Source organism: Callithrix jacchus, chromosome 7, assembly GCF_049354715.1.
Source record: "Callithrix jacchus isolate 240 chromosome 7, calJac240_pri, whole genome shotgun sequence".
Lineage (NCBI taxonomy): Eukaryota > Metazoa > Chordata > Mammalia > Primates > Cebidae > Callithrix > Callithrix jacchus.
In genome coordinates, this window is record NC_133508.1 from 12,410,914 (window position 1) to 12,423,800 (window position 12,887).

Consider the following 12,887-nt stretch of genomic DNA (forward strand, 5'->3'; position numbering starts at 1 on the left):
AGTCGGGAGGTCTTGTGGAGAAGCCACCCAGCTTCGATGACCCTGCTCTGCTGTCCCTGCGCTCCAAGGGCTGGGTGCTGCTGCTGCCTGTGCTGGACAAGTCTCAGGGAGATGCCGGCCAGCACGTGTGTGTGGCAGGGCCTGGGAGGATGCTGGCCAGCAGGTGTGTGTGACAAGGCCTGGGCATCCAGGCCTGGATTCAGTGGCTTCTGGTTTCATTCTCTCCTTGTTTGATCCCCTAGCAAGACTCATGAGGTTCCTGGAGGGCAAGACCCCCTCCTGCCACCTGGTTTGTTTCCTGAATTTTCACTGCACTAAGATGGCCCTGGGACGCAGCCCACTGGAGTCAGGGCATTTGTCCCTGGGACGCAGCCCACTGGAGTCAGGGCGTTGGTCCCCCAGATGCAGCCCACAGGAGTCAGGGCGTTGGTCCCCGGGACGCAGCCCACGGGAGTCAGGGTGTTGGTCTGGGGATGCAGCCCATGGGAGTCAGGGTGTTGGTCCCCAGGACGCAGCCCATGGGAGTCCCAGGATGCAGCCCACGGGAGTCAGGGCATTGATCTGGGATGCAGCCCACGGGAGTCAGGGCATTGGTCTGGGGATGCAGCCCATGGGAGTCAGGGCCTTGGTCCCCGGGACACAGCCCATGGGAGTCAGGGTGTTGGTCCCTGGGATGCAGCCTATGGGAGCCAGGGCATTGATCCCCAGGACACAGCCCATGGGAGTCCCAGGACGCAGCCCACTGGAGTCAGGGTGTTGGTCCTGGGACGCAGCCCATGGGAGTCAGGGAGCGGCTCACTCTGCTCAGCACCTCGACACACATTAGCCGCTGTGCTTCCCTTTGGGGACATGTTTAAGTACAAAACTAATTTTAAAATTTCACCATTATTTCAAGAGAGCTGAGAGCCTATTAGCACAGAATCCCTGGTCTGAACGAAATCAAAGAGGTCTTATTAATTATTCTGGATGACATGAATATGTTATCTTACTTTTTATAATTGCCCGTCTGTATAATTAACTTTCCATTTAGTTAACATACTTAACACTAAGTGGAACTATAATTACAACTGTTTTTAAAAGTATATGGAAGAATGCTTAAATGTTTAATTAGAACCATTTTTTTTTAGTGTCATAGAGAAGTTTTTACTTGTCAACAAGTATCTTTAATTATTTAAACCGAAAGAGAAGAACAGACCAGAAAAGAAAACCTGTAATGCTGTGAATTGTGATGGTTGCGTCATTTCATTAATCTTGTGCTTTGCTTCCTGGGTTAGTGTCTTTGATTTCCTAACACAGGTTCTTAGAGTTGGAAGTGAGTGTGGAAATGAATTAGTCCACTTTATTCTTTTATGGATGAGAAAGCAAATTATCTTCAGCAAGGTGGGTGCAGGCATGGCCCCTGGGGGTCACTACAGGGAAAAAGCTGTCCTCTCTGGGAGCCAAGTTCATTGTCACTGGCATAAAGCCCAAGATACTTCCCGCTGGCCGGCCTCTTCCTAGAACCCCACGCATTGCAAAAGATGGAGTCTAGATCTATATTATAAAGAAACGAGGGCGGTTACAGAAAGCACCATGATCTCAGTGAGTGGCTCCGGGCACCCCGATATTGGGATGCCTCAGCAGCACGTATGGCTGTGCCCAGCAGTGAGGCCAGGTTTGATTGCGCTGCGGTTTCCACCCTGAGAGCGAGGGCTTCCTTCCATCAGCGAGGGTTGAAGCAGTGAAGCCAGGCCTGATCATGGCTGTGGTTTCCACCCTGAGAGTGAGGGTGTCCTTCTACCAGCATGAGTTAAAGCAGTGAGGTCAGGCCTGATTGCAGCTGTGGTTTCCACCCTGAAAGCAAGGGCATCCTTCTGCCAGCGTGGGTTAAAGCAGTGAGGCCAGGCTTGATTGCAGCTGCGGTTTCTACCTTGAGAGCGAGGGCTTCCTTCCACCAGTACAGGTTAAAGCAGTGAGGCCAGGCCTGATCATGGCTGTGGTTTCCACCCAGAAAGCAAGGGCATCCTTCTGCCAGAGTGGGTTAAAGCAGTGAGGCCAGGCCTGATTGCAGCTGCGGTTTCTACCTTGAGAGCAAGTGTGTCCTTCTGCCAGCACAGGTTAAAGCAGTGAGGCCAGGCCTGATCATGGCTGTGGTTTCCACCCTGAGAGTGAGGGCGTCCTTCTGCCAGCATGGGTTAAAGCACCATGTGTCCACCTGTGCAGTGGCTGGTCCCAGTGTGTTGTGGAGGGCAGAAACCCTGGGTCCTGCTGCTGGTCTGGGGCATCCACTTCCCATTCCTGCAGCTCCTGGGAGGGTCTGTGTATCCAGGGGATTCCAGTCCCTGCCTTGGGACCACAGGTGAGAGGTCAGGATCCCTTGCTTTGGAGTTGGCCCAAATCTTGGTTCTGTCCATCCTCGCTGTGTGGCTCTGGAGCAGTTCTGTCCTCAGGAGAGGGATCCTCATAGCTGCCTCTAGGGACCATGATGAGAATTAATAGGACAACCCACGGGTAGTCACTTGCAGCCCTGTGTGGGGCCAGCCCTGTGTCTCTACCACCAGTTCCTTCCCTCTGGGCTCCCTGCCACTGTCATGTTACCAGCCTTTATTTCCTTCTCCTTGGACCCAGGCAGCGAGTGCCCTGCTGGCTGCACCGGCCCCTTCTCTGATCTGTCCTTTTTACTGCTGGAAGTCACTTCCCCTTGGACAACCCTGACCGGCCATTAGTGTGACCAAAACCCCACAAAATAGAATCCAGCTTTCATCGTGCAGGGCTGACCCAGCCCCCTGCTTCCCACAGGCTGACTTCATTCACCTCTGGGATCCGTGGTTCTCACCTGGGGCTGGGGGTGACCCTGGCATCCAGTGGAGAGTGTTAGGGATGCCCCTCCAGGCCCAGGACAATCCCTCAGCCAGTGGCTGGCAGACAGCAGTGCCCAGCCTGATGTCCCTGTGGCTTCTGGTTCCCCGAGGCCAGCTGTGCTTTGCTGCCTCTTCATCTTCTCAGATGGGTGCCTTCTCTCCACCTTTGCTGCTTAGCAGAGTTCCATCCATCAGAGTTTAGAGCACTGCCTCCTGCCAGCACTTTTCCTGGCCCACTGCCTGCCTGTGCCCGTGGTCTGTGCCTTGTCCTCCTGGGCCCATCAGGACAAGGCCCCACAGGGATGCAGCGGTTCCTGTTTGTGTCTCTGTCCTGCCCTCTCTGGACCTGGCACCCTGCCTGTTGCCGACAGAGGTCTTGGGTTGATTGTCAGCAAAACAGTCTATATGGTTCTAAATGGCTGTACACATGTGTGATAGGATATTTTAAAAGTAATTGGATATGTAAACAGTTGAGTGTGGCACAGGTGGATTTTTGGGCTAATGGTCTCGTTCTGCAGGGAGGAGTAACCACAGGCCCATCCACAAGGACCATTTCTGGCTGATTTGCGGAACGCTGTTCTACCTGGTTAATATCGGACGTTACCGCAGCCTGAGAGGTAGCTCAGCATGTGATGATCACTGGTTTGAATCCCAGTCTACTACTTAGAAGCTGTGTGCTTTCCTGCAACCTTCTGTGCTTCAGTTTCCTCCTTAGTTAAGTAGGAAAGGTATGAGCTACATCTGAGTTGTAAGGCCTGTATTGAATGGCTGCATTAAAGTGCCAAGAACTGTACCCAGAAAGCTGATGATATTAAAGACCTTTAAACACTCTGATGCTGCATTTTAGTACCTGGGTAAAATGGCAGTTATTACAGACACAGAGGCAGAACCTCAGTGAGGTTGGAGGCTGATGGCAGGAGGCAGATCCCCGACCCTATAACGAGGGTGTGGCCTGTTCGAGGCTGAATGAAGTGCACCTGTTGTCACATGTACCAGGGAGGTGCCTCTCGTGAAGTCCTTTGAAGGTCCACGTGGCTGAGCCGTGTGGTCAGTTTATGATGCCCAGCAGGAGCAGAGCTTTCGGGCGCAGCTTCATTCTCAAGTGAACGTCCCATGATGGTCTGAAAAGTCTGAGGCTTAAAGAAAGCAGGCTTGGGGTTTCCCTTAAACCTCGTGGATATCTAATTTGCTTGGCAAACATGTTTTTCTTGGGTGTAAAGGTAAAGGAGTCAGCGACTCTGGTGAAAGTGCTGACTTTAAAAATTACTGCACTTCTGGGTCAGTGGCACTCTGTTGAAGACACCATCTTGGGTAGACATCTCTGGTGTGGTGAGAACTGGTGGGCCAGACGTCATGGGGTTGCCAAGAAGATGCCTCCTTTTTCCTTCTTCCTCAGTAACAAAACCCTAATGTTGTTTAGGGAAGCAGTTAACCCAGCTGAAAATCCAGTTCTCTTGCACAGTGGGGTGGCTGGTGACACAGGTCCTGATGCTAGGATGCTGATTGGGGGTCACGGAGAGGGAGTTGTTGGGAGGACTTCCCGAACCACAGCAGCCCTGGGTCCTTGTCTGGCCTTCTTGCCTGGGCACGATGCCTGGAGGGGAAGCAGCGTTGGGGGTCTGAGGGTAGGAAGGCACAGTTCTGGTGTGTGGGGCAGGCCTGGGCCAGGCTCCCTGGAGGACGTTAGCCTGTGCAGGGACCGCTCACCTCTGAAACCCACTCAGATTTTTCTCTGTAGCTGAGTGAAATCCTGGTATAGCGAGCAATGCAGTCAGAGGCACTTTTCATGGAAGGAGGACAAAGCTGGAGGGAAAGAGGTGTGTTTTTCCTAAATGACACAAAGCACTGCCATTGAGTTAGGTGTAATTTGTAGGAGTGTGGTTTCTGGTGAGTTGGAAAACTAGCCAAAAAGAATAAATGTGAATGGTCCTTGCTAATATTTAACCGATTAGTTCATGAATAGTCCAAACAGTTCTAGTGAAAAGAATATTATGGACACAGATGTTTTCACCCTGCCCTGTCAGCATGACCATGGGCTGTTCCATCCTTCCTGAGTGTCAGTGAGAGAGTCTCAGGCTCTTCTGGCCCCATGCTGGCATCTGCACAGGGTGTGTGTCCTATCCCAAATAGGCCAGAATGCCTGTGGGATGGAGAGTAACGGAACGTAGAGTAACACCAGGGGGAGGAGGACACAGAGTAACACCAGGGGCAGGAGGACACAGAGTAACACCATGGGGCAGGAGGACACAGAGTAACACCAGGGGCAGGAGGACACAGAGTAACACCGTGGGGCAGGAGGACACAGAGTAACACCAGGGGCAGGAGGACACAGAGTAACACCGTGGGGCAGGAGGACACAGAGTAACACCGTGGGGCAGGAGGACACAGAGTAACACCAGGGGCAGGAGGACACAGAGTAACACCGTGGGGCAGGAGGACACAGAGTAACACCAGGGGCAGGAGGACACAGAGTAACACCAGGGGCAGGAGGACACAGAGTAACACCGTGGGGCAGGAGGACACAGAGTAACACCAGGGGCAGGAGACACAGAGTAACACCAGGGGCAGGAGGACACAGAGTAACAACAGGGGCAGGAGGACACAGAGTAACACCAGGGGCAGGAGGACACAGAGTAACACCGTGGGGCAGGAGGACACAGAGTAACACCGTGGGGCAGGAGACACAGAGTAACACCGTGGGGCAGGAGGACACAGTCACACCAGGGGCAGGAGGACACAGAGTAACACCGTGGGGCAGGAGGACACAGAGTAACACCAGGGGCAGGAGGACACAGAGTAACACCAGGGGCAGGAGGACACAGAGTAACACCGTGGGGCAGGAGGACACAGAGTAACACCGTGGGGCAGGAGACACAGAGTAACACCGTGGGGCAGGAGGACACAGAGTAACACCAGGGGCAGGAGGACACAGAGTAACACCAGGGGCAGGAGGACACAGAGTAACACCAGGGGCAGGAGGACACAGAGTAACACCGTGGGGCAGGAGGACACAGAGTAACACCAGGGGCAGGAGACACAGAGTAACACCAGGGGCAGGAGGACATAGAGTAACGACAGGGGACGGAGAGTAACACCAGGGGCAGGAGACGGAGAGCAACACCAGCGACAGGGGACGGAGAGTAACACCAGGGACAGGAGGACACAGTAATACCAGGGGCAAGAGGATACAGATTAACACCAGGGGGCAGGAGGACACAGAGTAACGACAGGGGATGGAGAGTAACACCAGGGATAGGAGGACACAGTAACGCCAGAGACAGGAGGACAGCGAATAACACCAGGGACAGGGGACAGAGAGTAACACCAGGGATAGGACACAGAGTAACAACAGAGACGGGAGGACAGAGAATAACACCAGGGACAGGGGACAGAAAGTAACACCAGGGACAGAAGGACACAGACTAATGACAGAGGACAGAGAGTAACACCAGGGACGGGGGTGGAGAGTAACACCAGACACAGGAGGACAGAGATTAACACCAGGGACAGAAGGACACATTAACACCAGGGACAGGGGACGCAGAGTAACACCAGGGACAGGGGCATAGATGGGGGGATAGAGAGTAACAACAGAGACAGAAGGATACAGAGAGTAACACCAGGGACAGGGGACAGAGAGTAACACCACTTCTCCAGGTGCCTTTGGGGGATGCTGCCGCCTCTCCCACCCAGGAGTCGAGTCACCAAGAGTATATTCCCAGGAGCCCCAGAGCCTGGCAGCTGGGATTGGCCCAGTATGGCTCTGGCACCCTGTTCACTGGCTCTGCACCTTGGGACAGGTGCCCTGGTGTTCCCACCCTGGTTTGCCTTCTGGACAGTGGGACCCTTCCTGTCCCTGGCACAGGTGTGCACGGAGCCCTGGACTCCAGCGCGTCTTTGGCACTCGGCTTCAGCCTTTGTCAGTGTTTCTTTTGTCATGGTCCATGGATGTAGTGAATATTTCTTTGTGTATTCACAGCCCACTGTCTTGCCTTACCTTCTGGGAAGACTTTTTAATATAGTTTCTTATGTTGAGAGGAATTAGGTGATTAATCAAATATTTCATCACATGCAGTTTTCCTTAGCTTGCAAAACTCTTTTGACTCAACATGTGGTGAAATCTTGGAGGCCCCTTCCCAGGGACTCCTGTGGTCACCCTCACAGTTTCATTCTGTCACTTTCTAATGCAGTGTCCTTTGGGAGTCTTTTAAATTAAGCGCCATCATTTAAAAATAAGTTTTATAATGTGCAGTTTCAGGTCAGTTCCTTCATGTTGTGTTTTAGGCAGTGGCTCCTCACCTGTGAGGAGTCAAAAGGGTTCACACAGCTTTTCAGGGTGGCCTTTGCATTTATTGGAACTATTAAGAGCTGGGCCTGCTTTGGCCCTGATTGAAGCGCAGTGTGTGTGAGGCCTTGTGTGGGTTAATGTCTTCTGCAGGGTTAGAAGTCACCTTCTGTTCTTCCCCAAGCCTCCTCATCCTGTCTGCGCTCCGCTGTGCGGAGTGTTCACTGCGGGTGACCGTCACACTGTCTGGCACAGGCCACCGTGGCCACAGGGCAGGCTCCACGTAGCGGTGCCTGCAGAACAGCAGAGCCTGGCCTCCTAGCTGTTCTTCCTGTTACTCTTAGGGAAGCAGAAAGCAGAAGCCTGTTATTAGAGTCATGCTAGCCCAGAAAGCCTCTGAACAATGTTTAATTTAGGAATCAGCTCCTACCAACTGCCCGTTTTTGGGATGTGTTTGAGTTTTTTTGTGATTTTTTTTCTGCATTGAAGCTACTGTACTGGCTCTGAGTCACTGTCATGGGACTGCACGTTGCCCCAGCCGGAAGTGGTGGGGGAGGAGGGCTGCGCAGTGGCTGCGGCCGAGATAATGAAGGGTTTGTTGCCTCTCAGGACGGCGAGTTCAAGCTACTTGTAATTGTCAGTGTAAATAGTGACCTGCTGAGAACACGGCTGTAATTCAAGGTGCATAGTTGGTTGTCATAGTCGATAACAGGTACCTGCATCTACAATGATGGTGTCCATCTAGCAAGAGTGCCAGGTGAGGGGTTGCTCCCGGTGCCACTCCCGGAGGACTGGGCAGCTCCTGCCTAACACGTGCTCCTGGGTCCAGGCCGCCAAGGTCGTGCTGCTGGCCAGGCCTGCAGCTGTGGGTGCAGCAGGGTATTCAGAGCACCGAACACCTCCATTGTTTGCTTGTGGGGCGCAGCACACCTCCCCTGGTGCAGCCTCCTCCCTGTGTTTACCTCTGTCTTCACAGCTTCCATAGTTTTCTCGTGGGTGCCCCAGGTGAGTGCTTGGGGAGGGTTCATGTGTTGGTCAGGTTCTCTCCAACCCTCCCTGGCTGGTGGCTAAGCAGGTCCCTTTCAGGTGAGTAAACCAGCTGTGTGCCTGCATATTCAGGATACTTGTCAGGGGGCCTCATCAGGGCAGAGCAAGAATGATGCTCACCCCTTCTATAGGACTTTGGAGACTTCCCTGGAGAGACTCCAGCTAGGTCCAGAGGGGCCTCCTGGGTCCCTGCGGGTTGGTGGGAGTGACTTCTTAACTACTGGAGCCCCTCGTTGTGTTCCTACACCCCACAAAGCCACTCACAGGAAAGTGCCATGCTCCGGTTCCACATGCCTCTCGAGTGGGGCACACGCCTGGATGCCACCTTCCTCAATGGGTACTGCCTTCCTCAGGCTGCGCACTTGTGTTTTGGGGCCCCTGGGGCACTCATGGCTACAATTCCTGCTACTGTCTGTGGGCTCCCCTAGACTGTCCCACCCGCAGCATGAGGGCCTCGTCAGCAGCCACCAAGGAGCTGGCAGTCCGGCTTTGGTCCTACTCAGTCCTTCTCGACTTTGGTGACAGAGATGACAGCAAAGCTTCAGCTGGGAGCCCCAGTCTTTCTCTGCTCCATGCCCTGGGATTGAGATATTGAAGATCCTGCCATCCACGTGCCAGGGACCTCGCCCTGCTGTTCACCACTCTGGTCAGGGGTGGTGGTCTTGAGCCTGGCAGCTCCTGAGTCCTCTTTGGCTCAAGGGCTCCGGGTGGGTCCTGAGTGCAGAGAGAAGGAGCCAGGTGGCGCTTCTGTTCCAACTGTGTTGGCCTCATCTTCTGCCTCTTGTCTCTAAATATCATTTGCAAAGTTTTCCAGATGAAAACTCAGAAGATGTTTTTAATGACTGTAATCTGTTAATGCCAGGGAAGTGAAGTCTCTCGGCCTCTTGTATCACCCGACCTCTCACTGTTGGGGCTGATTTGAGCAGCATTCATAGGGGCATGGATACAAGGGGCAGTGGCCAGCCCTCAGCCCTGCGTCCATCCCGTCCTCCCCTCAGCCCCACACATTCTGGTTTCATCCCCTTCCCTGCATGCGTCCTTATGAAAACCCAAGTGCAGCTGGAGGGTGACACCTGCGCCTGTTCCTGTGACCTCCCTGGCCAGCCCGGCTGCAGTCCCCTTGCAGGTGTCCATCTGGTGCGGCCTCTGTGCAACCTTGTGCTACCTGATGCTCGTGCTCTGGAATGCTTCTCTGTTCACTGAATGTTCCAACACAGAATCATTTCTCTGTTAGTATTTATGCTTTGCTATGCAGAACTGGAATAAAGAAAAAAGAATTTAGACATTACAGCCATCAGACTGAAGCTGGATAATTACATTAGGGAATTAAATGAGAGCATCTGAGCTTCTTGAGGTCTAATTCCTCATCTTCGTATCCCCATCACCCCACATCCAGTGTCTAACACAGCTCTAGGTCTAGTAGTTTCTTGGTAAATGCTTACTGAATTGAACTGGACTGAGCTTAACATTCCCACCCAGAGTTAGAAGCCAGTCCCTGAGCAAACTGCCATGTAACGTGAGTTTTATGTTACCGTGGTAAGGGGTATCCTATATGTCATAATTCCAAGTCAATACTGGGTATTTAGTCAAATGGACTCAAGTACAAAGAGGCAGTGGACCATCTGGCAGAAGTGTAAGGCATGGTGCTTTAGGTCCAGGTCCCCAGTATCAACTATGAAAATAAAACATTGTCAACTCCAATTACAGCCCTGTCCTCAGCTGGTCACTGTTGACTCTAACAATTATAAACAGCTTGAGCTCCCTGTCCTGAGAGGCAACACACTCTCCATTCTCACTACAATGCAGCTGCTTTGCTGGATGGAATGTGCTCCTCCTCCCCCTCCCCTCCCCTCCCATCCCCTTCTTCCCTCCTTCTCCCTCTCTTTTCCCACCCTATCTCCACGCACCTTCTCTCCTGGGTGAGGGCCGGAACAGAAGAGACCTCAGGAATCTTCAGCATTGTCCAAGCAGCTCGTGGGCAGCATCAACAGCTGCGACTTGGAAGCCCCAGCAGATGCCTCGGCAGCGCTTCTAACAGGAATCCTAGAATCATGTCTTTCCTTGATGTGTCCTAAAGGCTGGAGGACATGAAGTGAAATGACTGTCCATGCTCAGTCCTGTGATTTTGCGTTTTGGGACTTACTTATGATTTATTTTTGATTTATTGGACTTATTTTGACTGAAATTAAACTAAATTATACACAAAGAAGGTAGAGCATTAAAAACAAACAGGCTATGGTGTTTGCAAAAAAAAAAACAACAAAACAAAACCTTTTGGTTGGTTTGTTTGTAGACCTTCATAGGCTCTTAGGTCACACGTTTCAGTTTATCAGCAAATGATATCCTTTCCGGAAGCCGTGTCAGCCTCTTGGTTTATGATGTAAGCATCCGCAGGCCCCGTACTTAGCACCTTGGTGTGAGCTCCTGCAGTCTTTTATTCATGCTCATCACAGCCCTGTGCATTGGGCTTCCTGCTTATCCACAAGGGAGGATGGAGGATGGAGGTGGAAGAGTAAGTGACCATTGGGATCATATGAGGGGTCTCCCCTGAGGTAGGAAGTGGAGCTGGCCCAGGACCTCTGTGCCCTTTGAGCCCTTCCTCCTCTTCCTCTTCCTCTCTGTGACTCTTTGACTGGGGCTGCAGGGACAGATGTGAGCATGTACAGAGCATGTGTGCACGCCCTGGGGGTGTGTGCCGGTGTTGGCAGGGACAGACATGAGTGTATAGAGAGCGTGTGTGGACACCCCAGGGTGTGTGACGGTGTTGGCAGGGACAGATAGTGCGTACAGAGTGTGTAGTGTGTGTGTATGCCCTGGGGGTGTGTGCTGGTGTTGGCAGGGACAGATGTGAGTGCATACAGAGTGTGTGTGGACCCCCCAGTGGTGTGTGCTGGTGTTGGTAGGGACAGACATGCGAGTGTGTGCAGAGTGTACGCCTGGGGGTGTGTGCTTGTGTTGTTTTGTAAGTGGAGAATACATGGCCTGGTGCATCACGCTGGTCTGCTCACGTGCTGAGTCCATCAGTGGCCCTTGGGTTGGAGTCTCCATCTCCCCGGACCACACTCAATGTCCTAAGGTTTCAGATTTTTCTTTTCCAGGTACTTGGGCCTCCTCAGGACCAAATATCAGAACCAGCCAACTGCAAACTACAAGAACGTTCACATGTGTCTTCAGTGGGAAAAACAAAAATAACTGGAATAATTTTCCAACATGACCACATGGTTAAGCCATTAGATAATCCAGCCAACAAATTGAGTCACTTAAAAATTCAAACCAATTAAAATGGTTTTGAGAGTTGCAGAGTTTTACTGCTGAACCTTGAAATAATTGAAGCTTGCTTACACACCAGGTTTGGCAATAACTTTCAGTCAAAAGGAGCAACCTTCTAAAGCATAGATGAGAAGCTCCTCCTGACACAGGAAGAGACGACGGCCCTTGTCTGTTCTCCTGTGTTCAGATACTTGATCATTTTTTTTGTATCCTGATCATCACTTCTGCTTTTCCACTTCAAACTAAAGGGAGTTTAATTCTGTTTTGGAGAAACTGTGGTTAGGGGTTTCTTTTCATGGTTTGCTTAATCTCTTAAGCCTGTTGCTTACATTTACCCAAATGGACTTTAGTATGAAGGTGCCATAACCCGGGGCTTCTCCCTGCCCCCCCAGGAGGCACCTTGGAACGGGTGCTGGGGATGCAGCCCCTCTCCTTGGGTGTTGTTTTGAGTTGGATGTAGGTTTGGCTCAGAGAAGAAAACAGGCCTCCTGTTTAGGTGCCTCTGACTGCTTGCATGTAAAATGTTTAATAAGGCACCTTCCAGGCTATTTACACATTGATAGTTGTAGCTTGAAGTATCACTGCAGTCGTGAGAACAAGAAACACTCCCATAAAATAGGAAGAAGAAAAGCCATACAATTGAATAATGCACAAATAAAATGGTGTTATAAGAATGTACAGTGGGAAGGGCTCTCAGTCCAGCCTGATCAGCTGTGGCCTCCTCCTGTAAATACCTTCAACCACATGTGGCCCTGATGGGAGTCACTGCTGTGAATTGTGATCCAGAATGTTCTTGGGGGCTGACAGCTGGGCTGTGCAGCAGCTGTGTCTGATTGGGTGCCATGCGGGTGATGTGCTAGTGCAGGTGGGCGGGGCCAGAGGGGTGGCGATCCATGCACTCGCCACGTGCGGCTGTTATTCTAGTGATGGAGCTGCGTGTGGCGTAGGTTGTCCATCTGGTCTACTTAAAGTACAGGGAACCATCCGCGGGCAGGTGGCTCCCTGACACAGGAGCTGTCATTTTTATCCAGGGCCCTCTGGCGCTGCAGAGCCTGAGCTACCGATCCCTGGGCCCAGGGGAGGCACCAGAGGTCTCTGCTGGGCCATGGAGGTCCCCCGGGCAGGTGGTCGGTCACTCATTGCTTGTGGAATGGTCCATGGCCCGTGAGTTTAGTCCTGGGGTCTACGTGGACGAGGGTAACCAGGTTCACAGCTGTGGGCACTGCCCCTTGCACAGGTGACGCTTGTTAAAGTGGAATCGTATTAGCTCGCACGGGAGCTCGTGAGGAGCCAGGAGGGTGGATAGGCTTGGCGCCTGCGTGGAGCCTATGCTCCCGATGTTCTGCGTCTTTCTGTTGAGGGGCCATCAGGGCAGCCGTGGGCCCTGGAGACAGTGGGTGCCATGGACCGAGGGATGTGGAAACCCCTCAAGGTTGAGGGAGGCG

At 52.5% G+C, this 12,887-nt stretch overlaps 1 protein-coding gene and 1 pseudogene across 10 annotated transcripts in view; both read left to right on the top strand.

Annotated features, from left to right (window-relative positions):
* DIP2C (DIP2 acetate--CoA ligase C (putative)) overlaps positions 1 to 12,887 on the top strand; it is a 387,622-nt gene that overhangs the window by 51,231 nt on the left and 323,504 nt on the right. The gene's annotated exons all lie outside the window — the stretch shown is intronic.
* LOC144577113 (uncharacterized) lies at positions 6,598 to 8,747 on the top strand (annotated as a pseudogene).